This window comes from Euprymna scolopes, chromosome 17, assembly GCF_053919585.1.
Source record: "Euprymna scolopes isolate OS-2025 chromosome 17, ASM5391958v1, whole genome shotgun sequence".
NCBI classification, from domain to species: domain Eukaryota; kingdom Metazoa; phylum Mollusca; class Cephalopoda; order Sepiida; family Sepiolidae; genus Euprymna; species Euprymna scolopes.
The window spans coordinates 111992822-112020688 of NC_136498.1; the positions used below are offsets into that span (position 1 = coordinate 111992822).

Below are 27867 nucleotides of genomic sequence, written 5' to 3' on the forward strand. Positions count from 1 at the left end.
TTTTTTTTTTGCTTTCCTATTTTAACAAAATTATTATGGTGCTAGTGCACTTATTGATCCGCGCTATTTTTTGAAATCGTATTTCTAAGTTTAATTAAAGTTTCAGGATATTTTTTTTTTTTTATTATTCAAGTGTAAGGTTAAAGTATAGAATGGGTACAAAACACCTTCCCCTCCACATATTAAGAATGGCTTTTTAAATAACCTTATTTCAGCACGGATCAATAAGTGAACTGAACTAGTACCATTATTATTATTATGGGTACTTATGCATTTTTGGTATAGCGATGAAATAATAACGTTATTTCGAAAGCCATTTGTAACATGAGGGGGAGGGTGTTTTGTAACTATTCTGTGCTTCCACCGTACAATTTAATAATAAAAAAGATATCGTGACACTTGAATTTAACCTGAAAAAAACTATTTTAAAATAGCGCGGTACACCATTAGTTGTTTTTATTAAAAAGAAAAAAATATAAACCTTAGAGAAAGATTCAACAGATATTTCTGGTTTGATGGGTTCATTTATAACCAGCTAACTCGGCGTTGCCCGGGCGGTGACATGTTACTGATTGCAGGTTTAGAGAAGGTTCAAAATATAGTTCCTATTTACTTGCATCCCCATGAGGGCAGAGTTATTGACAATATCGAATCTTAATGCGTGGCAAAATTCATAGGTCCCTTTGGATTCGCATAGAATAAGAATTGTCTCAATCTAGAAGGATTTCGTTTTATTTAACCTAATTTAAAAAAACGGTACTTATGCACTTATGTTACAGTGCTGAAATAATAACGCTTTTTTAACATGGGGGAGGGGTCACTGGTTTGTAACTATTCCGACTTTCACATTAAAAATGCCGTATATGAACTTGAATGAGTGTGGACCCTGCGTAAACGTTTGCTTTCCAAGAACCGCTCCCTTAGCAAACATGCGCAGGTTTTTTTTCAGTGGTCTATTTAGTCGTGAAAAACTTTTTTAGGCAAAAAAAAAAAAAAAAAAAAAAAAAGCCAAAGAAAATGCCAAATTGATTTTATACTCCAAATGGTTACACGTACAAATAAAATAAATTTAGAATGAAATAAAAATTTAAAATGAATCAAAATAAATTTATAATGAACAAATAAAATAAAAACAAGCAAAAAAAAGTCAAAACAGAAAACACGCTCGATTAAAAAAAAAAGTTAAAGAAATTTAGTTTAGATATAAGTCCGATATAAATAAGCTGTTGATTCCGATTTGTACTTGACGTAATTCAATAGCCACTGAAAACCTTTTGCGCATGTGACATGCGCCGCATGTCTGCTAAGGGAGCGATTCTTGGAAAGCAAACGTTTGCCCAAGGTCCACACTCCTCATCAAGTGCCACGAAATTTTTGGCGATAGTTTTGTGGAGAAATAATAAAACTTTTCTTGGGGGTCGCATTGAAACCAATAAAAGCACGCGTTTTATTTAACTGAACAGGAAGCTCGGCATGTTTACATTTTTTATTTTATTTTTTTTATTTATTTTTTTTTAAAGTTTTTTTTTTTAGTGCTTATTTAAATTGGCAAATATGGCGGTAAACAAAAGTGAAGAAAAACTATTATCGAGTACTTGTCACGGAATGCAGATTGTACATTCCAAAAATCACAATTGATCAAATAGTTTTTATTTTGGTACTTGTACAGTTTAATCAAGACATTAAAAATATTGAAAAAAAAAAAAAAAAAAAAAAAAAATTATTGTACGTACCCGTTATGGAATGAAGTTCTCCGTAAAAAAATGTCACTTAATTTGATCAAGTAGTTTTTTTTTTTTTTTTTTTTTTGTTACAATGTAAAAACAATTTTTTATGACCGCGAGCTGAAGGTAGCCAAGTTTGAGTTTTTAGACCACAAGGAAGGAAGGGGGCGCCATTGGGATATAATTCAGTCTAAAGCGCTGACACCCCTCCTCCTCCTCCCCATAAAATTATAGCTTTTCTTCCTTGTGGTCTAAAAATCAAAACATGGCTACCCTTTGTTCGCCATCATAAATTGTTTTTCCGCTGTAAAAAAAAACAACAAACAAATAAATAAAATTGATCAAATGAAGTAATTTTTTGTTTCTTTCGGAGAACTTCATTTCATAACGGGTACGATATAACTTTTTTCAATATTTTCATATTTTTAATGTCTTGATTAAACTGTACAAGTACCGTTTTTATTATTTATTTATCAAAAAAAAAAAAAAAAAATTGCCGTTTTGTATTGATAAGTGAAGGCCGAAGCCATTTTAATATTCAAATTTTGTTTTTAACTTAAATAAAATGACCTTTTTGAAATGTTTTCATTATTTGAAAATTTTATCTTCTGAAAAAAATAAATATATACGTTATGTTAATAAATTATTGGTTGGTTTTTAAATTGTATGTTTCGGTTGTCTTTCTGACATTATCCCCCCCCCCCCAAAAAAAAATTGAAATGGAAGTCGCTTGTCTACCCTTGATTCCTTCATGGACGGTTTTTTTGTTTGTTTGTTTGTTTTTTTTGGGGGGAGGGCTTCTACAGAACGGGGATCTGCGTATTTATATCCAAAAATTATGAAAATTTGATAAGGTAGAAAAAAAAGTTTTTTATAAAGAAAATAAAAAAAAATAGAATTTGATGAAAACGATCATAAAACACAGAGTTCAACAGTGAGGTAATTTTCCATTCAAATTAAACAAAGATAGCAGCAATTTTTGCATCTGCTAATACGATTAAAGTTTTTTTTGTTGTTTTTTTATAATTCAGTAATATCCAGGTAATTTCGACTGAATAATTTGGAAGTTACCATTGTAAATTATTAGAATTGACACACACACACACACACACACAAACAGTTGAAAATGAAACCATTGTTTTTTTTTTTTTTTTTTTTTTTTTTTTTTTTAAATCTGAAAACTCCATTTATCGACTACAAAATCTCGCCCCAATGTAGAAGCACCCTTTTTTCCCCCTCCGCATTTACACGGAATAAAATTTGATTAGATTACGTAATTTTTGGAATATGTTATTTTCGTTCCGTGACTGGTACGCACATCATACAGACTTTTCTGTATTTTCTTTGCGTTTAATTGCCGCCATAAGTGCCAATCTGAATACGCACACACCGATAGTTTTATTAATGCAGATTGTTTGCTTTGAATAAAATATATATTTGGTAACAAACTCAAGTTTTTATTTTCGTATATTTGATACGGAGTTGGTCTGTGTTGGAATTCATATCAACTGTTTGCCAACAAATGCGGAGTTTTCTTACACACACACACACACACACACACACACACACGCAAAAGAGGGGGGGCTTTAGAACGGAACTTAACACCAAATGATTTGAGTTTTTGTGTTTTGAGTAAAACAAAAATTGAAGAGAAAGTCATAGAAAACTAATCAATTTTTACTTACTTTGCACCCTAACAATCACCCTTTAAAATGATGACTTTTAAAGATTCTCGGGTGTGCTGAAAACGAATATCGCATTTAATTTTTCCGAAACCTAGAAGTCATTTTAAAGGTGATTGTTAAGGGAGAGTCTAAGTAAAAATTTAACCTTTTGGTTCTTATGCAGAGTTTGCAGAGAATGTATCGTGCTATTTAAAAAAAAAAGTATTTTCAAGTTAAATTCTAGTTTTATGGCATCTTGTTTGTTAAATTGTTAGGTGAAAGTACAGAATGGTTACAAAACACCCCCAAATGTTAGGAATGGCTTTCTAAATATTTCAGCACAGTGCCTTCTTTACATGATTACCATAATTTTAGGTACTTTACTACTTATGCAGAATATAGACCGTACTGAAATAACTTCATTAGGTAAAACTTGCGGAGAACGCTCTAATGTACGATTGTTTTAAAAATGGAAAGGAAATTTAAATTTCATTCTGCTTTAATCTTTTTTTTTTTTTATAAAAATTTTTATTAACAAAAACGAAATAATTTTATTTTTAAACGAAAAAAGTCAATTTGGTATACCTTTCTTAGTATTTTTTTTTTTTTTATTTTTTTTTTTTTACATAAGTATAACTCGCCGTTTACATTGGAAATTTCGACTTTTATCGGTTTGCGGGTATACTTACAACGACCCCTCCCCCATGTTAAGAACAGCTTCCGGAATTTGGCACTTTGGACATATGAACGTTTTGGGCAATACTCCATGTTCAAATTCTATAGAAGCACCAAAATGACTTATCCTGCCACTAACCTTAAGTCGGACTTAGGGTTAGTGATAATGTTTTTCTTTTTCTTTAATATTATTTTAAAAGAAATGAAATACCAAGAACAGATAGTATAGGCAATATTGGGTAAAAGTTATTTGTTATATATATATATATATATATATATAATCTCGATTTTTGTTAATTTCAACAATCATTAAATTTGATATGAATTATCTTCCTATGTAAGGTAGGGACATTCTCTCCCTTAGATCTGAATAATCGCCCCCATATTTTTGGACATAAACAAATATATTTTGTTTCTATTTATTTTACTTAGTTATTTACGGACACGTGTTTTGCTGTATCCATCTCATCTGCGTAGTTGACTATAACAACCACACACACACACACACACACATGTATATATATATATATATATATATATATATATATATATATGTGTGTGTGTGTGTATATATAAAGCTTATAACTTTTTATTCGTTTTCTATTGGTGACGTGCAGGAATACAAAATATAAAAAAAAAATAAAAAAAAATGTAAAGAACGTTTTTTACAAGTTCATAATTTTCGACCGATCCTTCAGTCTACATCAGTGTAGTGAAAGTGATGAGCATGCACGGAGAAAGGAAGGAGGAGCAGGAAGTATAGCCAATGAGAAGGTGCCACGTCAGTTTTAAATACATATAAGTACGCACATATACACAGGACATATACACATATAAAAGAAATTTTTTTAAAAAATAAACAGTAAATAAAAATGAAGAAACGCGCCCTTAACTGTCCAATATATATATATATATATATATATATATATATATATATATATATAATATATATACACTGCATGCTTCTAAATAATTCTTTTTTTTTTTTTTTTTTGTGACCTTGTAGAAGTACAGAATACTTTCAGGCGTAAGTAACTTTCTAGCATGGTAGAGAGAGCTCGCCTTCTTCACCACAGCCTTGGCAATGCTCTCGATATATCTGTTTCAGCTCAGGTTGTCTGTGAACGTTAAACCGAGGAGTTTGGACGAAATACTTTCAGGTAATGTATCTTTAGGCATAGCTATTGGGGGTTGAGAAGGTTTCTTGTAATTATTAAAAGAAACAAGTTTAGTCTGGACAGCATTTACCATACATTTTCGTCCCCTATTCCACTCCAGTCTGTCGGGTTTTCATCATTGCTTTGGATATGTGTTCATTCGTTTTTTCTCGTACCTGTTTAAGAGTGTGGTGTCGTTAGCAAATGTGCCCATTCTCAGAGACTATTTTATCAAGGTAATTTCTGAATATCAGGAATAATAAAGGTCCGAGGATCGACCTTTGAGGTACACCCGCATTTATATCGTATTCTTTAGATGTACGAGTATCAAGGATAATCTGGATGCGTCTCTTATTTAAGAAGGATTTAATTGGGTTATTCGTCCAGTAATACCATAGGATCTGATATTCATGTAAAGACCATCGTGCCATACCCTGTCAGAAGCCTTAGATATATCTAGGGCTACTGCCCTCCTCTGTCCTCCCCGTCCTTATCCAGTGCATGATATATACGTTCGGAGATTTCAGTTAGGATATCTGCAGTAAAGCAGGCTTGCCTAAATCCTTGTTGATGGTTGGACAAAAGTTTAGCTGTTGTAAAGTGGTGGACTAGAACTTGATTAATTATGGACTCAGATATTTTGGCGAAAAGTGGGAGGTAGCTAATGGGTCGATAATTTAATGGGTCAGTTCTTTCGCCAGAATTCTTATAAACTGGTACTACGAAGTAGTTTTCCAACAGCCAGAGAAACAAGATTCGTTAAGGCATTTGTTGAAAAGTTTGGAGAGAACTGGAGCAACCTCAACGGATCATTTTGTTTTAAATAGTACAGCAGGTACACGTGCTTTTGAGGTGTCTAGGTTTTTTTTCTGATATTACGTACTTGAGAAGGGGTGATTTATGTCCGCATAGAAAAAAAACAGGGAGGAAGTGATTTGCTGGTTCCGAAGTCGAGTTTGAGGCAAACTGACGGGCAAGCATGTTAACTTTCTCGGTTTCCGATTAAGTTAACGAAATAGTAATTAACTTGTTAAACTAGTAAAACTACCCTTATTGTACGTTTCTATAATGGCGTCTGTCTGCTCAGTCTTGGCGAAATTTTATTAATTTAACAAATTTTAATATTCTTGTATTGAATTCAATTCTGGGAATCAAGTGTCTAAAATATTTTATGAACTAAAAACCTAATTTCTTGCTAATTATAAAAGATTATATTAAAGTTTTCAGCTTGAAGCCAATGTTGCTTTAATGGCAACCACACTGAAGCTTAAAACTTCAATATAAACCTCAATACTTTTTTTATAATGAAGAAAATTAGACACTAGTGCGAGGGTACATTTTTGGTTTTCATTTAAGACATTTGGAGAGTGCATAGCAGGGTCGGACAAGCGCACATCAGGGTCAGAATGTAAAAAATAATAATGAAATTATTGACACTTGTGCCCTAGTGTATTTTAAAACTTTTTTTGGTTTTCAGTTGGGACATTAGGAGTGTGCATACCAGAGACAAATTCAATTTCAGGACCGAATTGAAAATCTCACAAAAATAAACACATTTTTTTAAAATTATAATATAACATAGTTTTTTATTATTATTTTTTTTTATATGCCAAAATTTTGAAAATTTCGAATGCCTGCTTTTCAAAAAGTTTTTGTTACACATTTGTTCAATTAAAATAAATATAAGAAACTCTGCTCGGCAGATCGAGAAAATCAACAGAAAAATAAAGAAATCTCTGACGTATTTAATAGAACGTGTCTTGATGCCGACTTGCTGCCAATAAATATATATATATATATATAGAGAGAGAGAGAGTGAGAAAGATGTTTTTATTTGTTTTTGTTAGCGATACTTTTTGAATGAATTCAATTATTTATACGAAAGTCCATTTTTACCTAAATGCAAGTTGGGAATAATTTTCCCTTTGACCAATTTGGTACCCCCTAAATGAGGAGCAGCATATATATATATTTTTTTTTAAAATATTATTATCCACTGACACGTGTTTCGTCGTCTACAACTCATCAGAGTGGTTGAATCTAGCGAGATTCGAAATCGGGACCCCCATGATAAGAAGCCTAAACCTCTACAACGCGGCTACCTCGCACGACTAAAAGTCTATTCCAAGATGATGTCCATCTTATTTAGTTCTTTCAGCATGTTAAAATGTTCAATTCTTGACAGCACCTATTTCGTAGCGCAGAACCATTCATATAATTAGTATGTTAATTTTTTAATCTTTTCTGCCCTGACTCACTAGTCAGAAAAGAATAGGAATTCAGCAACTTTAAAAGAAACATGGGCATGGTTACATAAATCCGAAAAAATCGGGAAGTAGTTGCAATTTTTTTTTTTTTTTTTTTTTGTGACATTTACGCCATCTTTGATTTATTTATTTTTTTTTAAATTTATTTTATTTTTTTTTAAATCAAAATCTTTAACTTTTGGGCATCTACAAATTTGGAATATACACTTTTTGCCATTTATTTGTATATGCTCTGTAGTTGCATCATTAATTATAGGATAAATAAAGAGTAAAATCTTTAATAAGCATATTTTTACCGTAGGATATTCACTACACCGATGTAGACTGAAGGATCGGTAAAAAATTATGTACTTGTAAAAAAGTTTTTTAATGATTTTTTTCATAATATTTTTTATTCCTGCACGTCACCAATTGAGAACGGATAAAGAAAAGTTATAAACTTTTATACTTTTCGTATTCTCTTTCATACATTTCCATATATATATATATATATATATATATATATATATATATATATATATATATATATATATATATAAAATTTCATACCAACGCAGGTACTATCCGAATGTCTCGAGTCTGTCTAGATCCTTAGAATATATTATCGAAATCAGGCACACCCTCCCAGGCATTATCGCTTCTTTTTCAGAAAGGAAATTCGTTTAATACCGGTCGGCACGGCTATTTTCATACTTTATCAATGTGCTCTAGGAAGAGCTGGTTTGGACCCTGGGTGTGACTTTGACAAGACCCAAAAATCCAACATGGCTAACGCCACCGCCACACACACGTGGACTTAATATGAAATGTTATGTATCGCCTTTTTATCTCTATCTCTTTATCTATCTCTCTCTCTCTCTCATATATATATATATATATATATATATATATATATATATATATATATATAGTAACTTATAAAATATATATGGCGATTAAGCTACACTGAATATTCTGCGTTTCATCCACTGTAGGATTCGTCAGGCTTATGCGCATAAGCCTGACGAATCCTACAGTGGATGAAACGCAGAATATTCAGTGTAGCTTAATCGCCATATATATTTTATAAGTTACTAACTAGCTCTACCTACGTATTGAGCACTTTTGAAGTAAATACTTAAAGTTTACGCATAAATCTATACTTTCGTATATTAAATTTGTGTGAGTAAATGAAGTAGTTATATATATATATATATATATATATATATATATATATATATATATATATATATATATATATATATATATATATATATATATATATAACGTGCATGTGAGTCTTGCTCTAATATAAGTGTGGGTGTGTTCTAATATGGTCTCTGATCTCCTTCCTGTCATGCTATATTTTGCTGTTGTGTAAAGCAAATAAGGTCGTGTATGCCCCCCCCCCGGGCATTACCTCCTTCTTTGAGTTTGATTTACGGACAGTCACTTGAAGCGCATCGGGCGGGGAATGTAGACGGGACTCGATTACGGCAAATTTTGCAAGCATCGAGATTGCCACTTTTGTGTCCGACACTCTTTTACACCCCCTCCCCATACCCATACATGCGTTTAACTGATCTCGTCAAATTCAGTCTACGTATAATTAAGAAAAGTAGATAATATCCGGCAATGCGGCTCCACCGGGCAACGCCGAGTAAATACAGCTAATAGATAAAACAAACCACTTATTGTGGAGATAATCTAACTACTACTCAGTCGAAATTGACCATCCGTATTCTCTAAAATAGGTCATCTCTTTTCTTTTTCTTTTTTTAACGTTCTTTTCCTTTTTTAATTCCGTATCTCCAGCCGCACCTACCCCTCTTGACTTGGCTTTCGTTGAATCCAGCAGCTAGAAGTCCAGGACGGCTGGAAATCATATTGGCAAAAAAAAAAAAAAAAAAAAAAGCAGCGGAATATTGGTGTTATTTCAGGATTTCTTGAAGACTAGTTGCATAACCAATGCTTTAGGGTCTACTCTATAGCTGAAAAAAGGATCTATAAAATAATCACTTTCACTAATACGCTTGGGAAAGATATGAATCCACATACGAGGTACCTTCAAGTTTCCAGGTTTTGTTTTTGTATGGACACTTTTATTGATAGCACACACATGAAATTTTAGTCCCCTTTAAAGTAATCTCCTCCGGCTGTAATGCACTTGTACCGTTCCAACAACTTCTGAAGTCCTCTTGTGTGAGAATGTCGATGACCCCCCCCTCCTCGTTACACCCTCTTTTATTTCCTCAATCCTCTCATAACGACAGCCTCTAAGGTTCTCCTTCACCTGTTCTGTTATCGCCTTTTTATCTCCCCCCTCCCCTCCCCCCTCCCCTCCCCTCCCCTCCCTATCTCTCCCTATCTCTATAAGTATGGGTGTGTTCTAATATGGTCTCTGCGATCGTCTCTTTAAACCTGCTCACGCATCTTTTCCTTATTTCATTATATACACAAGTCTTATATACAGATATAGATTAGATTAGAAGTCAGTTTCTAAAAGCCGTCCAACGTTATGTTTTCTCTTACTTATGTATATGTATAATCATCCACATAAGTACTGTTTCGCCATTTCACAGCTCATCAGTGTGGCTAGACAAGCAACTACCTCAAGCCAAGATCGAAACCCGACTTCCCAAACGACAGTCAGAGCTTCTAATCGTTGCACTATTTGGCTGCTGCTATGTGGGCAGTGAATCAACAATATTTTGACATTGTCCAAATACCTAAGCTCAATCTCTTTACACAAAGAGCATCGCTTAATATGCTAACGGTAATTTGTATATCACTTCCCAATATGCTCAACCCAAGATAGGGAGCATTATAGTCATCCACATACAGTACTGTTTCACAGCTCATCAGTGTGGCTAGACAAGCAACTATCTCCAGCCAGGATCAAAACACGACCGCTCAAACGACAGTCAGTTTATATGTATATATATATATATATATATATATATATATATATATATATATATATATATACATATATATATAACCATGGCTACGTGTGTCTTTCTCTGACGTGTATGTGGATGTGTTCTGATGGCCTTTTTGTGATCGTCTCTTTTAAGCTCGTTCACGTGCATCCTTTCCCATTTCATTATATAGACAAGTCTTATATGCAGTTTATATACATTTATACAGTCGGGTGTGTATAATTTGTGTATCTACTTGAATAGTTTTTAACTGTGCGTGTATATACATACGCTTTAAAAGTTCACCATACCTTTCATTTGTTATCTTAGTCTTCTGGGATGCAGTTCTTCCCGTCATTGATTGATGATTTGTAAAGACCATTCAAGATGAAAATACGATTGTCTGGCAAGGATCTCTTTATTTCGTCTACGAGTGAACTCGGGGAACCCCTTGCATTGTTGACTGAAACTTTCTTCAATGCATCTTTTCTCTGACTCTCCTGGTCTCAAAACTACTTCAAATTCGACTGTATGCCAAACTTCGACTCCAATCGTCTGTCTACTCTCTCTCCCTAAAAGTGCCCATATGTGTTCTTTTTCATTTATATCAGGGTGTATGTGTTGGGGTGGTTACCCCCACCCCTCCCATTAAGCAGCGTGCACCTAAAACACACCGACTCGCTTTTTAGCACGCAGGTGCATGCTCTGTCGATGGAAGTCACTGAGTATGATGTGTCATCGGTAACCTCTTGACCTTTCTGCACCTAACCGACGCAAGTAAGTTGGGTTCAAATCAGTACCGCATTAACTGCTTTACTTATATGCAACAAATGTAATGCACTAAATATATGCACACAGTCTGACTTCGACACCTGTATAAGTAAAACATTCTTATATATGGACGCTTATCCTTTCTTTAAAAAAAAAACAGGATATTTATCTTACCCCTTGTATATTAACTTTTCTCTCTTCCTAATTAATGGAGCGCACACACACACACACACACACACACACACACACACACACACACACACACATATATATATATATATATATATATATGAACAAATGATAAATAAAAAATGTTAAAAAACATCTTGAAAAAGAGTTAAAAACATTTAATTTTAAAAAAGAAGCACAAGATAAGTGGATAGTCCTTAATCTGCGGAGTTTCGAAGAAATACTCTCCTTCTCATCAGAGGGCAGGAATTAGCAAAATGCGGGATCGGATTTAACATGTATGTATGTATATGTATGAAAGGGCGAATGAACTCTTTTTCTGGGTCAACGGCCAACTAGCACCGTGTGTGTGTGTGTGTGTGTATGTGTATTGGGGTAGAGAGGGCTCCCGTAAGCCTTGGTGAAGGCAACCTTTCTAGGAGAAGCAAATCTCTGATTTAAAAAACCATAAAGCGGAAGACCAGTAACCGCATTAAGCTGGTCTGCAGTTTAATTTGTTGCTGACTATCTTGCTCTTGCTTGTTGCTGGATCTCAACATTTTGAACCGAGAGAGAGACTTAGCTGTCGTACAAAGCTAAGACTCTGTAACATCATATTTGTATAGATACTCCCTGAGACATTTGGGCTCATGGATTTTAAATGTCTGAGAGAGTGGCACTCGTCTGACAAGACGTTGCAATCATCATATATATATATATATATATATATATATATATTACTAACAGGCTGCCTTGGTGTTGCACGGTTATAAAATATGCCTTGATATTTTAATTTCTGTTGGATTTATTTTATGTAATGTACATTTTGTTGCAATTTAAAAACATTATCTTTCATCTTGCAATTAATGATATAGTTACAAAATTTTCAATGATTTTTTTTTTTAAAGTGCAACAGAATGTACATTGCATAAAATAAACCCAAGGTAATTTTTTGATACAATTTAAATTAAATTTTTATAACTTTCTTTGTAAAATTTATAAAAATTCACTTTGAAGATAAATAAATTTCAAATTGAATCGTGTACCTTTATTTTTAAAGCCTATAGTAAAAACATTTTGTTCAACAATTTTCATGCCTCGGATGAAATGCTTTTCTTACTTGTATATATATAAGCCAAACAACCAAAAATAATGTACCTTTTGTAAAATAGTAACATTTTGAAGTGCCTGGGTACGTAACTATCCAATATATATATATATATATATGTTATAAAGTTATAAATTATAAGGAAAAAAACTGTAAATTCTATACCATCTCATAAACCACACCTTTAAAACCATTGTACATTTATTTTAGCCACGTTTTAAAAAAACGCATGTTTTTTTTTACACACGAGACGCTTCACTTCAAGAAATTTGAATATAATTTTAACTGAAACATATAAAAGCATCGAGATTTTAAACGAACAATGATCAAAAACTGCCAGAAGACGACTGATGAAACTCAGTCGAAAGTACTTGCAAAAATCAAAAAAAATCAAAAGAAAAAAAAAAAACAGATGGACGGACAAGTCTACGGAACTTTTTTGCACAGTTGACCGAGAAATAAGAACAATTCGAAAAAAAAAAAATGAAAATTTACAAAAAAAAAGCTCATTAAGCAAAAACATTCCGTGCTATTCAACAATACTTGCCTGCATGAAAACATTCTGCCTAAATACAATATATATATATATATATATATATATATATATATATATATATACTATAAATAAATACAATATATATACTATAAATAAATACAATATATATACTATAAATAAATACAATATATATACTATAAATAAATACAATATATATACTATAAATAAATACAATATATATACTATAAATAAATACAATATATATACTATAAATAAATACAATATATATACTATAAATAAATACAATATATATACTATAAATAAATACAATATATATACTATAAATAAATACAATATATATACAATAAATAAATACAATATATATACAATAAATAAATACAATATATATACAATAAATAAATACAATATATATATATATATATACAATAAATAAATACAATATATATATATATATATACAATAAATAAATACAATATATATATATATATATATACAATAAATAAATACAATATATATATATATATATATATATATATATATACAATAAATAAATACAATATATATATATATATATATATACAATAAATAAATACAATATATATATATATATATATATATATATATATATATATATATATATATATATATATATATACAATAAATAAATACAATATATATATATATATATAAAACAATTATGTAGGCTATATTTATGAAATATTTTTTAAACATTTTCACGAAAGTGCAATTAAGTTCTTTTGTTAGTGAACATGGCCTTGACAGATGCTGTTTTTCTGTTGTGCAGAAATTAGGTCAAACCGCAACATTCGACATAAAATGTCTGAACATGTCAGCAAAAAAGCCTGAAATACAAATAACTTATTTCTAAAAAAAGATATACATAAACTTTGTTTTATTTCATTTATTTTCCCTTCAAGAACTTCTGTCATTACCATCCAGCCAACCATCAGGCATGTTTACACAGTGTGGTGATATATAAAAATGAAACCTGGCCAGTACGAGTTGAGGACATATGTTGCATGGAGATATAAGAATAATGTGATTTGAGTTTTGAAGACTTGCTTAGATCTAACTAGCAGGTAGGCCTGACGTTGCTCGGGATTGAATAATGGTCAATGAATGTTTTTACATTCCCATTGTGGTTGAAATCGTTATTTCCATGGCAGGTGCTCGTCTGAACTCCAATCTATAGTCCCGCTCTCGCCAATCTTTCACGGAAAACACCCGTCTAGCTGAATCCACTGTGAAAAATTTCCCCCACTCTGTATCTGTGCCTAAATCAAAACGCAGATTCTATGAACAAGGCTTCTTTCTTAGAACTGCACGCCTGTGGAACTCTGTTCCGTTTGCCTGCTTCCCTCCGGACTACAACTTGGATGGCTTCAAGTCCAATGTTAACAAATTCCTAATGAACCGCCCCCTTAATTAAACACTTCATCAAATCTCCACACTAACGTAATGTACTTGCAATAACCCTTATCTCTGAGTGGCTTCCGGGCCTTGATAAGTGGTGATCACTGTGTAAAAAAAAAAAAAAAAAAAAAAAATCACCCATTTTTAAATCAAATCGATTGATTACCTGCTCTAGTTGGGGACCCATCATGGTGCACCGGAAAAAAAAGCTTTACACGCCTCCCTGCAGTGACTTAGTCCACAACACATTGTAATCTACATTACACTGTAGAGAACATACTGTTGATTTAAAAAAAATATTTTTTTATCTAATGGCTTGAATTAAAGTTTAAGATCCAAAAATCAAGTATCATGCTTCATTTGTGCTCCAAACAGAATCATTCAAACGCGCCACTGTCATATCAAAGGGCCTGCTCTTGATTTTACATGCACAGCCTTATTGCTTGTACGGTGATAATAGTTTGAATTTGTTTATAATGAGAAAGTCAGATATCATTGTGAAATTGCGCTCTAAACAGAAACGTTCATTTCAAACGCGCCCCTGTCATATCAAAGAACCTACTGCTCATTTTATATGCCGTTTTTTTTTTTCAGCTTGTGTGATAAAACTTCTCGAATGCACTTGTGATGTTAGGCTGTGTAAGGTGTTAACTTTAGTCAAAATCGTCTGTTCCTTTTTTCATCGGATTATTTCGATTGTTGATGCTTATAAAAGACATTCCAATACAAAACTTATCTAAGAACACTGTCAGGCACACAAAGTACCGTAGTATGAAATTTCATAAAAATCAGCCCAGCTGTTTTCGAGTCCATAAGGAACGAACTCGCACAGACACACACATACAAAGTTCCTTTCATATAATACTAGAGATTATCTCAGGGTAAACATCATAAGTGTGTGCAAAACATGAAAACTTGGCGAAAGTTTTTGTTAAAAAAAAAAAAAAAATTTCTTAACAAAAAAAAAAGGAGGTCAAATTGAAACAAAAGAGGAATATATTCTTTGAAAACTTTGAAAATATTAGTAAAATTCAACTTTCACTAATTCTCTTCGAAACTGTTTTCATTTATACTTAATTTTCTATTGTATCGTTTTTTGTGATTTTTGGATATGTTTATTACTGCGACATAACAATTAAACAGACATTAGTTTTACTAGAAATTCAGTATTTCGATTTCGGAATTTCGCTATTATAATGAAGAAGCGACCCAAAACCTTCCAAGAGATTAAAAAAAGAAAAAATGGCTACCACAATTAAAAATGTTATTCTTTTTAAAAGTTTCAATTTAATCATCTCCTCCTTCCATTTAGTAAAGTAGTTAATCCTGATCTTTCTCTATAACTATTCATTTTATTTTTGTTTTTTATTTGATGCATTACAATCTCAATATTATGAGGGTCGTTCCAAAAGTAATGTATCCAGTTTTTTTTTAACACGCACAAAAAGAAAAAAAGAAAAAAAATTGTAGTTATAAAGACGGAAGTGGTACCATTAAAACGAGCGACACCAGAATTTATTTTTCAACATAATCACTATCATTCATAATCACTAACTTTTTGTCCAGTGATTGGGTGGTAGCTGTGCACGGGCGCCCGGAGCGCGCTTTGTCTCTCACGTCTGTTGCCACTCTGAATTCGACGAACCCATCTCTTAACTGTGCTGACATCAACTGCATTGACTTTGTAAACATTCAACAGAAGCCAGTGAATGTTGATTGGTTCACTTATCTCTGTACGGAGGAATTCAATGACGCATCTCTGCTTCTGACACACGTCCATGACGGGAGTTACTTTCTTAGAGTCTCACATCGTCAATATCTGAAACGGATGGGAAACTTTGAGGTCATGAATGCATAAGTTCAGTCAGCATAATAATGAAATCTGCAATCCCCTCTGATTCATTTGGACGAAAAAAAAAAAAAAAATATAGAGACATTTCTTTTGGGACGTCCTTTGTACATTGCAATTTCCATGTCCAGGACAAGGAGTAGCTTCATAAGTGGCTTTAGTTCCGTTATGGAAGCGTTGGTTAAATTTGAATAAAAGAAATACGCATCACATTCATTTAGAAAGCCAAATCACAACGCAGAAATAGTGTGTGTGTATGTATATATATATATATATATATATATATATATATATATATATATATATATAATTATTAGTTCATTTAATCACATAAATTAATATACGAAAGTATAATTTATGCGTAAACTTGAAGTATTTACTTCAACAGTGCTCAATACATAGGTAGAGCTAGATATTAAGTTATAAAATATGTATGGCAATTAAGCTACACAGAATATTCTGCGTTTCATCCACGCTAGGATTCACCAGGCTTATAATATATTTTATAACTTATATACTAGCAAAAGTACCCGTCGTTGATGGGTTCAAAAACAGCCTACACAAAATGGACTCTGATTTATGAAAGTACTAGCGAGGGGTACCCGGTGTTGCTCGGGTGTTTGGAGGTGTGTGTGGAAACTCTGGGGGTGGGGTTACAAAAAAGTAAGTATGAGGATCGAACCCGAACCGTTGAGACAAAGTTGTAAATTAAAGAATGAAAAAAAAAAAAAAACGTGCGACGTTAACCATTGCCCCACCGCGAGATGCTAACAGAAACACGTTTGAATTTATTTAATTACTTGGATTTGGCAGGTGCCCGTTTTAATGAGTTAATGAGGTGAAGTTTGACTGCGGGATTTCATTTACTGCTGAACTCCCCCCCCCCAAGATGTTATAGGAAAAAGACTAACCCACATGCGGCGAGCGACAAATGTTGAATATTTATCTTCCCGAAATCGAGCAAATTAAATAGACAGGCGAGCTTCGTTAACTGTGAGATATTACGATTTATATGTGATATAAAAAGTTTTTAAAAGTTGTGAAGCAAGCGACCGCTTCTCTGAAAAAAGCCTTTTGTAGACACACAGAAAAAGCGAACACACATATATACATACATACATTTTCGCTTTTATATTTATAGATGATAGGTTACTATGAAAGTATGATAGGGTATGAAAAGGAAGGGTTGTAATGAGATAGCTTCGAATTCGGGGGTATAAAAACCGAAGCAAAATATAATGAAAGTAAAAATAAAATGGATAAACCCCTTAATTTATTATACCATACCTGTTCACACTGAAACACTTATCACAATATTCCGTGGATCTATATTAAAAAAACCTTGTTTAACTTTGTGACATATTTTAATTCTATGGAGGTCAGGCGCGAACGAACATCCCATAATTTTATTATACCATATTTCTTCAAACTGAAACATAATTATCAAAGTATACTTACGCAGATATATATGAAAAGTCTTTATTAAAGTGTGTGCCTATTTCCATTCTATGGAGGCCAGGCGCGAACGCAGACCCCACAATTTTATTATACCATCCCTATTTAAGTTAAAACATACTTATCAAAGTATTATGTACATCTATATCAAAAACACTTGTAAACTTTTTTTTTTTTTAATTTTTAAATCTTTTATTTCCATACTTTGTGGACCAGGCGCGAACGCAGACCCCACAATTTTAATGAACCACTATTCTGCCAGATCAAACATACCCATTCCTGTGTCTCGATACACCTATTATATGTTATCAGTTTTTTAAAATAGTCAACCAACCATATAGGAGCCTATTCGTGACCACACACACACACACACACACACACACACACACACACACACACACACACACACACATTCAGCTTTATATTATAGATATATAACTTGTTTGAACTTAAAATAAACAAATATTTTACTTGTTTGAAATTTATATATTTAGGGCATCACCATCTTCAGAGTTCTTTTTTGTCGTCTTGTTGACTATTTCTGCGTTGCAAATTGGCTTCCTAAACATATACGATACATATTTCTTTTCTTCAAGTTTAATCAACGCTCCCATAATGGAACTCAAACTACTTATGTAAATCTCGCGTAGCCATGCACCGTTCCGAAGAGACTGATTTTCTTTCTCCAACTAACATGGAAAGAAAAAAAGAAAAACAAAATTCTGAAGATGGTTATGCACCAAAATATGTAAATGTCAAACAAAATATTTGTTTATTTTAAGTTCAAACAAGTAAAAAAAAAAAACAACAACAAAAATATCAACTATTTCTGTGGTGTGAATTGCTTTCTAAACGTATATAATAAGTATTTCTTTTATTTAAAGAATTTCTTTTTTAAACTCGGAGTTGAAATTTTCTAACTTGAATTATTATTTTCTTTTTGGCCCGCAGGCGCACAAACCGCTCGTTTGCTTAACTTCGTTAACGAAAAAAAGTCCGCCTACGTCAGACATTTTTTTGTGTGTACAATAGTTTTCGCATTCCGGATTAGTCTTCTGTTACCATTATACGGTGTTAATAATAGTTTTATTTGAAAGAACGTTTTTCTATTATATTTAAAACATTTGGCGAATATCCAAAGACGTGAGAATTTATGTTCATATATATACTAGCTGGACGCCCAGCATTGCCCGGTCGTACAATACGCTTAAATATAATATTTTAATTTATACAGATTGCGTATGTATTATTATAGAATCAATCCTCTATTGGTTATTATATACTAGCAGGACCTGTTAACCGGCGTTGCCCGGTCGTACAATATGCTTAAACATGATATTTTAATTTATACAGATTGCGTATGTATTATTATAGAATCAATCCTCTATTGGTTATTATATACTAGCAGGACCTGTTAACCGGCGTTGCCCGGTCGTACAATATGCTTAAACATGATATTTTAATTTATACAGATTGCGTATGTATTATTATAGAATCAATCCTCTATTGGTTATTATATACTAGCAGGACCTGTTAACCGGCGTTGCCCGGTCGTACAATATGCTTAAACATGATATTTTAATTTATACAGATTGTGTATGTATTATTATAGAATCAATCCTCTATTGAATATTATATACTATGAAGAATAATTTGCCCGGTGGACTAATTCGCAAAAAAATAAAATAATCATGATAATGTCGTTCATCAAGTTTCGTCTGTGTTTGTTTACAATATCATGTCAGCTGATATTTGGGCTTGACAAAGAATGCCCTGGAAAAGTCACTTTTAATTAATGTTTAGTTTTTAAATGTGTAAACGAAGAAATGATTTGCGGCGATTTTAAATGATACCCCTTCTTTTATTGTAAATTGAGCTCATTAATAATGAACCTCTGGAAGACTGTCCGTGATTGAGTGTGGATTAATTGAAGGATTTTATTCGAAATCTCATAAATTACCAAGATTGAGAAGACGCATCTGAAGAAGATCTGAGATTAAATAAGCCGAAACATTGGGAAACGTGGAGAACAGTAGCGTGAATAATAAATCTACATGTCAAAATGTTCGCTAGCCCCCCAAAACCAGCAACAGAAATTAGACCATTTCTGCAACGATCCGGTCCCTGTTGATTTTGCAGTGGAAGATAAGTTCTGTGCAGTTCTAGGAGGTCCACCCTTCCAGGCTTAACCTTCTCTCTTTGAGAAAGGGTTAGTTTTTTTTTTTTTTTTGCTAATCGCCTGAGGCGCCCTTCACCGGGAAATGCCGACGGGGCTGCCCAGGCACTTTTTTTTTTTTTTTTTTTTTTTTTTTGCAGGTCAGAGTGCCTCTCTACAGGGGTGCTAACTTCTCAATCCCGCTTTCCGACCCTGGTGTCTAAGTTCTTGCAGTGGGAGAGAACTAAATAATACCCTCAAAATGTGTTCATAAAAGCGGTTAAATATTGGATTACAGAATTAACAGAATACAAATTCTGCTATTCTGTTGCTTTCATTTCAGAGCGAAATAAGTCAATAACGCATACTTATTTGGGGGAGAGGTTTCACGTATCATTTTTGTTTTATTAAATATATTAGATTTTTATTCACTAAAACTGGTTTTAAATTTGTTTTAATGAATTAAGAGTCTTGAACAACAAACAAAGCATGTCCGTCAACTTTGAAATGAAAATGTTAAAAGCTATAATTTCCTTTGTTTTTTAGGGGAATAATTTAACGGACATCTCTATAATATTCTGCTTGCCCCTCTGTTAGTTCATACATTACATTTTGAAAATGGCCAAATACAATTTTTGAAGGCCAAACTGCTTTAAAAAAAAAGGCCAAATTTGCAACTTTTAGCTTTAAAAAGGCCAATCTGGCAAACCCCCTGACAAGAATGCGAGAGTAACCTTCCTTTGATGTAGCTTTGTTTTTGAATATCATAATGTATGATTATTGTCAGAGCTCTACATTGCGAGTGAAACAGTCGTATTTGCGAGTGATTTTTCAAAGTGGCGACTAGAAATAATGAAACGCTTATATTTTGGCGATTGCATTTCTTTCACTGACAATCTTCCGAGGCTCACTACTGAATGAAAATTATTTTTTCAACCTTCTTTTAATAAAATCAACAAAATAAAATTATTTAAATAATAAAAGTTTAATAGAACAATATACTTTTAACGAAGGCTGTTTAAAAAAAAACATCTGAAAAAAAAATCAGAATGTTTATACCTTCAAGTATCAACATAAAATTTGTTGTATATTTAGAATTATATTTATTTAAAAAATACAGAAAAATCTTTATGATGTACATACTCGTCACAGAATGAAGATGTCATATTCTAAAAATCACGTGAGTTTGGCTAGTAATTTTTCCGTTTAGCTAGTAAACAAAAATATTTAGTCGTCAAAGGTTAACTAAATATAAATTTGTCCATAGAACCCTGATTGTTGTAATGGTGCGAGGAAGCAACTTGTAATTTCGATGTGCAGTAGTTCTTCACCAAAGAAAGCCATCTAAATGTTACATAAAAAAGGGAACATTCGAAAGAAACAGGGCAAGAAAAAGAACATTGTTTGCCTAAAGGTGCTGGACTGAAGGAGCAAACTTCAGATGCTTTCTTACAATGTCATTTTATCATTTGTATTGAACTATGTAGCACAATATTACTTTCTGAGTATTTGTTAGTACTTATTGTTTATCTTATTTGGGTTAGTTCTATATTTAAAATACAATGAATACTGTTTTCATCTGAATATTATACTGGTATTTGCCGTGTGTTGATTTTTCTGTCCAAAAACTTTTTTTTTTTCACAATCCAGAAAAATATCAGCTTTATCAAAACATTTGTTGATTATGATTAACTTTGAACTTTCTATGGATCCTCCTAGTAAATATTATAGATGGGAGATTTCTTTGGCTGGATTCAGCCTTTAAAGATTTTGAAATGGCCTTTTCCCTGTTGACTACTGTATATTGTCGATCCTGTGCAATTCTAGGAGGTCCACCCTCCAAGGCTCTTGAGAAAGGGCTCTGTTTATTGAGACTTCCATACTAGGAATACCGACGGAACTGCCAAGTTATTTTGTGCATCTACCACTAGTCTCCCCTCTTGGATAGGGCCCCAAAAAGAATTTTCGTCCCACTTTGTCAACTAAACTCCAGCCCCTGTCCCATCGTTGCAGTGTTGCATCTTTGTGCTTGTTTTACAAATATTTTAGTAGAATGTGCCCTTATGAACTCATTGCCCTTGTGCCCCGCTTACCGAACATATCCCCGAAAATCTGCTTATCAACAAAATCTCACCCCTTCACTGTTGCGGTCCCTAAATGCCAGAAAGATTCCTACTCTAATAGTTTCTTCCCTCGGACAGCTAGACTTTGGAATTCCCTTCCTTCTACCTGCTTCCCTGGTTGTACTGATATGTAGAAGTTTAAATGTAATGTAAACCAACATCTTGTTAATCTTTCCTAGGCATGGTCTCAAATAGTAGTCCCTTACGTCCAAGTGGCGACATGCCTTGTTAAGGGTGAACGTGAGTTTTGAATATATATATATATATATATATATATATATATATATATATATATATATATATATATATTAGTACAAAACGTGTTGAAATTCAAAGACTTATATTTTTTTCTTTTGTTTATTTCATCCTGGATTTCTTCATTACAGCCGTTTCGTTAATGGGATGGCAATTTTATGATTTTATGTGTCCATAAAAATTTCCTGTCCTCACCAACTCGTCAGATGTTATTTCCATTTGATGTTACCAACCAAAGGTTTATTTTTATTTTGTACATGATAAACCTGGTTTTTTGGGGGAAAAAAATTCCATCCCCACGTTGTTCCATGTCAGCCATTTTATATATATATATATATATATATATATATATATATATATATATATATATATATATAACAGTGCTCTTCAATCTCACTTTCCGACCCTTGTCACATTTTCCTGCCGTAGGAGGATAAGTAACTCTCCTTAAAAAAAAAAAAAAAAAAAAAGCAGGGGGGTTGGGTGAATATTTATACTGGCCAGGAAAGTTTGCAGCAGAAAGGAGATATCCTCATGCAGCCAGTTGGAGATGTAGAATCAGTCATCCTGAACGTAAAGTGGGTCAAATTCTTCCTCTCCTGACCCACAGTAATTTAAGGATAATTCAGCTGAATGTGATTGTGCTAAAAAGATTCGCTGCCAATTGTGGTTTTGTATTCGATTGCCTTTAGCAACAAACACCGTTCCCAACTCGACTGAACTTCCGACAGATTCTGACTGAACTGTTTTATTATTTTCTTCACATGTGGTAAAAATAGATTTAATTCAATGTAGTACTTTTCCGTGTTAGAAGCGTTGGTTGAATTTTAAATTGAAATATGTATAAAATACGTTTGTAAGCCGAGTTATGTAACATGAATTCCCAGTATGGTTGTTGGGAAGAACCAGACAAACAATATAAGTTTAATTTTAAGCGGTTGATTACCCAATCGTTTATTTTAAAAACAAAATTAAAAAAAAAAATAAATAAAAAATAAAAGGAGTTCCTCAGTTCAACAACAGTTTCAACGATAGTCTTTATCGGCGATTCACGTCTTTCTTTATTCCTATTTACTTTACCTCCCCACGAGGGCAGAGTTAGACATCAAGGTCGTTTTTTAATGTGGAGAAAGGAACAAAAATTAAAAAATGTCTCAGTCAATATTTTTTCCTATTTACAATGCCTCCCCACGGGACAGTTAGACACCAGGGTCGTTTTTTTTTTTAACGTGGAGAAAAGGAACAAAAATAAAAATTGTCTCAGCCGTGAAGCATTTCTCCTCCACTGACAGAACAAGAAATTGAAATGCAGCATCTGAAGAACAGATACTACACTTTGATCTTGTCCCGAAGGCCAAGTAAAATCAATATTTGTTATTACTTGTTATTTTCGATAACAATATCGAAGGATAAGTTTTTTTTTTTTTTGCAATAGGAAAAGTCTAAGGTGACCAACACAACAGACTGCTGTTGAACTGATGAACTCCTTATTTTATTTATTTATTTATTTATTAAATACACGATTGCGTGATCAATCGCTTAAAATCAAACTTATATTGTTTGTCTGGTTCTTTCACGCCACCATACGCTTATTCATAATATAACAGTTACAGCGCATATAAGAGTATTTACTTGTTTAAAATTTATATATTTCGGAGTTGTACTCCTTTGTCAGAATTTTGTATTTCTTTTGGCAACGCGATTTGAAATTAAGGGTAATGTTTTGTGTTAAAAGCGTTGATTGAATTTGAATGTTCGTATGAAATACGTTTAAAAGCTGAATTACAACGCAATGTTATGAAAATAAACAAGTATTTATTTGTTTAAAATTAATATATTTCGGAATTATGCTCCTTTGTCAGAATTTGATATTAAAAATTTTTTTCCTCGTCATAAGCTTAAGAAAATTTTAAACTAGCGGGATCTGTGGAAATTTCACAGGGAACTCCTATGTAATATATTGATGCTGGCATTCTGTAGATATACAGTGTAAATGGAGACGCTCTGATATTACGAGGGGCGTGCAATAAGTAATGCCCCTGACCCACTTCCCATAGCAGTAGAGCAACGAAACTTGGCACAGTTATTAGTCTTTCTCTACATAGGAACCACCCAGAGTTATGCATTTCTTCCATCGTTTGATGCAGCTCTGGAGACCGTTTTTGTAGAACACCCCAGGTTGGTCCTCCAACCACGACGTGACTTCAGAAATCAAGGCTGCATCATCTGAGAAACGCTTTCCTTTCAAAAACCACGATGTGACTTCAGAAATCATGGCTGGGAAGAGGTGAAAGTCAGAGGGTGCAAGGCCAGGAAAGTAGGGAAGATGAGGAAGGATTTCATAACCACATGCTCGTGCTTCTGATCTGGCAACATGCGAGTTGTGGACCGGAGTGTTGTCCTGCAGGAGGAGGGTACCTTTGCTGATCTTGCCCCGCCTCTTGATTTTGATAGCTTCCCTTAATTTCCTCAAAAGTGAAGCATAATAGGCTCCTGTAATTGTGGTATTCATTTGCCAGGAAATCTGTCATCACTACTCCGTCCTGGTCCCAGAAGACTGAGCATGACCTTGCCAGCGGAGGGCTGCACCCTTGCCTTCTTTGGAGGTGGTGAGTCCAAGTGTTTCCACTGCATTGACTGGGCTTTGGTCTCTGGATCATATTGATGGACCCAGGTTTCATCCTGTGTAATCAGTCTTTTGAAAAACTTTGACTCCTCTTCTTGGCACATCTCAAAATTCAACCTCGACGTGTTCTCGCTTCTGAAATGGTGTGAGCAACCTGGGAATCCATCTGGTAGACACCTTATGCATATGCAAATAGTCATGAATGATAGTTTCCACAGACCCTGTACTAATCTTGACATCTTGGGCCATTTGGCAAATAGTAATGCGCCGATCTTCCAAAATAACAGCCTCAACTTGACGGACAGATGCCTCATCAATGTCAGAAGGGGGTGGACCAGGTCTGGGAGCTGTTTCCACAGACTTTCGGCCATATTTGAATTCACGATGCCAGCGTTTTACAAGGTCCTATGATGGGGCATTATCACCATAAGTTTCTTTCATTTCATCAAAAGTCTCCTGTGGTGTGTGTCCTTTCAAATACAAAAAAACGGATCACTGCTCGACATTGAACAGGCTCCATTTCACACCTGACTCAGTTCAAACACCTGTAAAACAGAAACCACAATTAGTGCAGAGCTGTAATTTGCTACATAACCCGTAGAGATATAAATCATTGCAGATGCCAAATTTCAGCTAGATCAGACAACTAGAAGTGGGTCAGAGGCATTACTTATTGCACGCCCCGCGTATTGTAGCTTTTTGTTAAAACTGCAAAAGTATTTATCTAAGCAAGCACAAACGCCCGGCAAAACCCGGTCGTAAAGTACGCTTAAATATGATATTTTAATTCTTGCAGATTTCGTATGTATTATGTTCTATCGATTTTTATATATTATAAAGTTGCTATTTATTTATATATATATATATATATATATATATATATATATATATATATACTTGGGTGCATTACCTTGAATCGAAACCGAAATAAAAACTTAAGTTCCTTCAGCCATAACCAAAACTTATGAAGAATTCTTGATAAAATTATTTATAAAAAAATAATAGAATACTGGAGTGCCATCAGTTATAACCGAAACCAAAACTTATGAATAATTATTGGTAAAATTATTTATGACAAGAAATGGAAGTACATAACAATTAAACGACCCGGATGTAAGCGTGACACAGAAGATAACACACACGCTATCGTATTAATATATAGACAAGTAAATACTTGTGTGCATTATTCTTTTTTATGCGTTGTAATTCGGCTAATAAACTTATTCTATACATATTTAAATTCTAATTTTTCTTTCTTTTTTTTTTTTTTTTTTTTTTTTTTCGAAAGAGCATTTTTGTTTGTCCGTCACACTCAAGTTTAATATGGCATTTTTGTACATCCGTCGCGCTTAAGTTTGAAATAAGCGTGACGGGCGTACAAAAAAAAAAAAAAACGCTAATTTTGAAATAGCGTCTATCATGCTTAAATTAAAAATGGCATTTTCGTTCGTCCGTCACGTTTAAATTTGAAATAGTATTTCAGCGTTGAATACCCAAAATATTTTAGATACGTCCAAACATATTATGTGGATTATTCGGACTGCTGTTCTCATCTTTAGTGGTATTTTCACGAAGTTTCAGTTAATGCAACCTAACTTTTTCAGGTAGATCTAGTCAAACCTTGGGGGTAGCATGCTCTCGTTCTATCAGCCATGACTGGATAGAAGTCCTACGTAATTTCAAATGACTAATCCGTGATTACATTTTAAGTGTTGGCCATATTGAGGATTGAACTTTTAACCGCCAGAATTGAGTGTAACTTACAACTGAATTTTACCAAGTACTTTATCCACTATACCACGGGTCCTTGCGAACAGAAAGATTCTGAGTTCAACAAGATACACCTGAAGAAGATCGGGGGTTACATCGGCAAAAACGTTGTGCAAATAACAATCAAGATGAGAAAAATAGTTTGAATAGAACAAATATTACGAATTAAACTATCGTCTAAAAAAAGATTTTTTTTTCAATTTCCTTATTTTTGTTAAAGCTAGGGATGGGGCATCCTACCAGATGCCAGACATCCACTTGCTATTTTGTACATCCCGAGAGATCTTTTCAAGATTCTAACCGTCCATTTAAGTGCAACTGTTTGAATCTCTCTTGCACTTGGTTCACCGGGTATATTTGTTGGATTGTTTTTGAAATTATTTTTCACGAGTCCAGTTGCTCCTATAATAACTGGAATGATGGAAATCTTCCTAAGATTCCAGTTTCTTTTCATGTCATACATAAGATCTTGGTATTTCGTTATCTTTTTTCCATTTCAGTTCTGTTTAACCCAGCCTCATTGGGAACACTAACTTCTACTAAGGTTGCTGCTTTCTCCTTGTCTTATATCATTCTCACATTTATGGCGCAATCACGTTGGCACACCAGTTCTCGCTAAATCACCGAAGTTAAGCAACGTCGAACCTGGCTGGTACCAGATGGGTGACCATTTGAGAAGGCAAGGCGCTGTATGTATGTACTGCGAGGTAAAATACCGGGTTGGGAAACTGGCGCGGTTTATCCTTCTCTTGAGGGTGGATGGGCCTCTCTTAAGCCGTGGTAGGCAACCCATCTAGTGATGGCGTCACGATAAAAAGATACCCTTGATAGTCCTAGCGAAGCATTAAGTATTCAGCTACGGACAAGATTTGAATTATACAACAAACTTGTGTAGTGAGTTTAATCACAGCTTCAGCCGCATATCGCGTTACACGTCATGTTATGTTTAATAACACCGTTTTCTAAGTACATGGCTGTAAATTCTAAATGAAAAGTTACTGTAGAATTAACTGGATTACAACTTGGCTCACCCAGGTTCTCGGCCCGTGTCGCTAACCACTGAACCACTGTCAATATCCGTCAGTAAATAGACTACGAAGTTTTCGTTTCTTTTATTTTGTTCGGTAATGTCACTAAATAGGGTTTGCAGGTGATAGACAAATAAGGCACTCCAATTTTTATATATATTTTTTTTTATTAAAAAAAATTTTTTTTTAAATTTTTATTTTGTTATTTTTATTTTTTATTT

The 27867-nt window shown here is 33.4% G+C and overlaps 1 long non-coding RNA gene across 1 annotated transcript in view; it reads left to right on the forward strand.

The window, feature by feature from the left end:
• The window catches only part of LOC145296891 (uncharacterized), a 460744-nt gene that overhangs the window by 534 nt on the left and 432343 nt on the right, over positions 1-27867 (forward strand). The window lies entirely within an intron of this gene.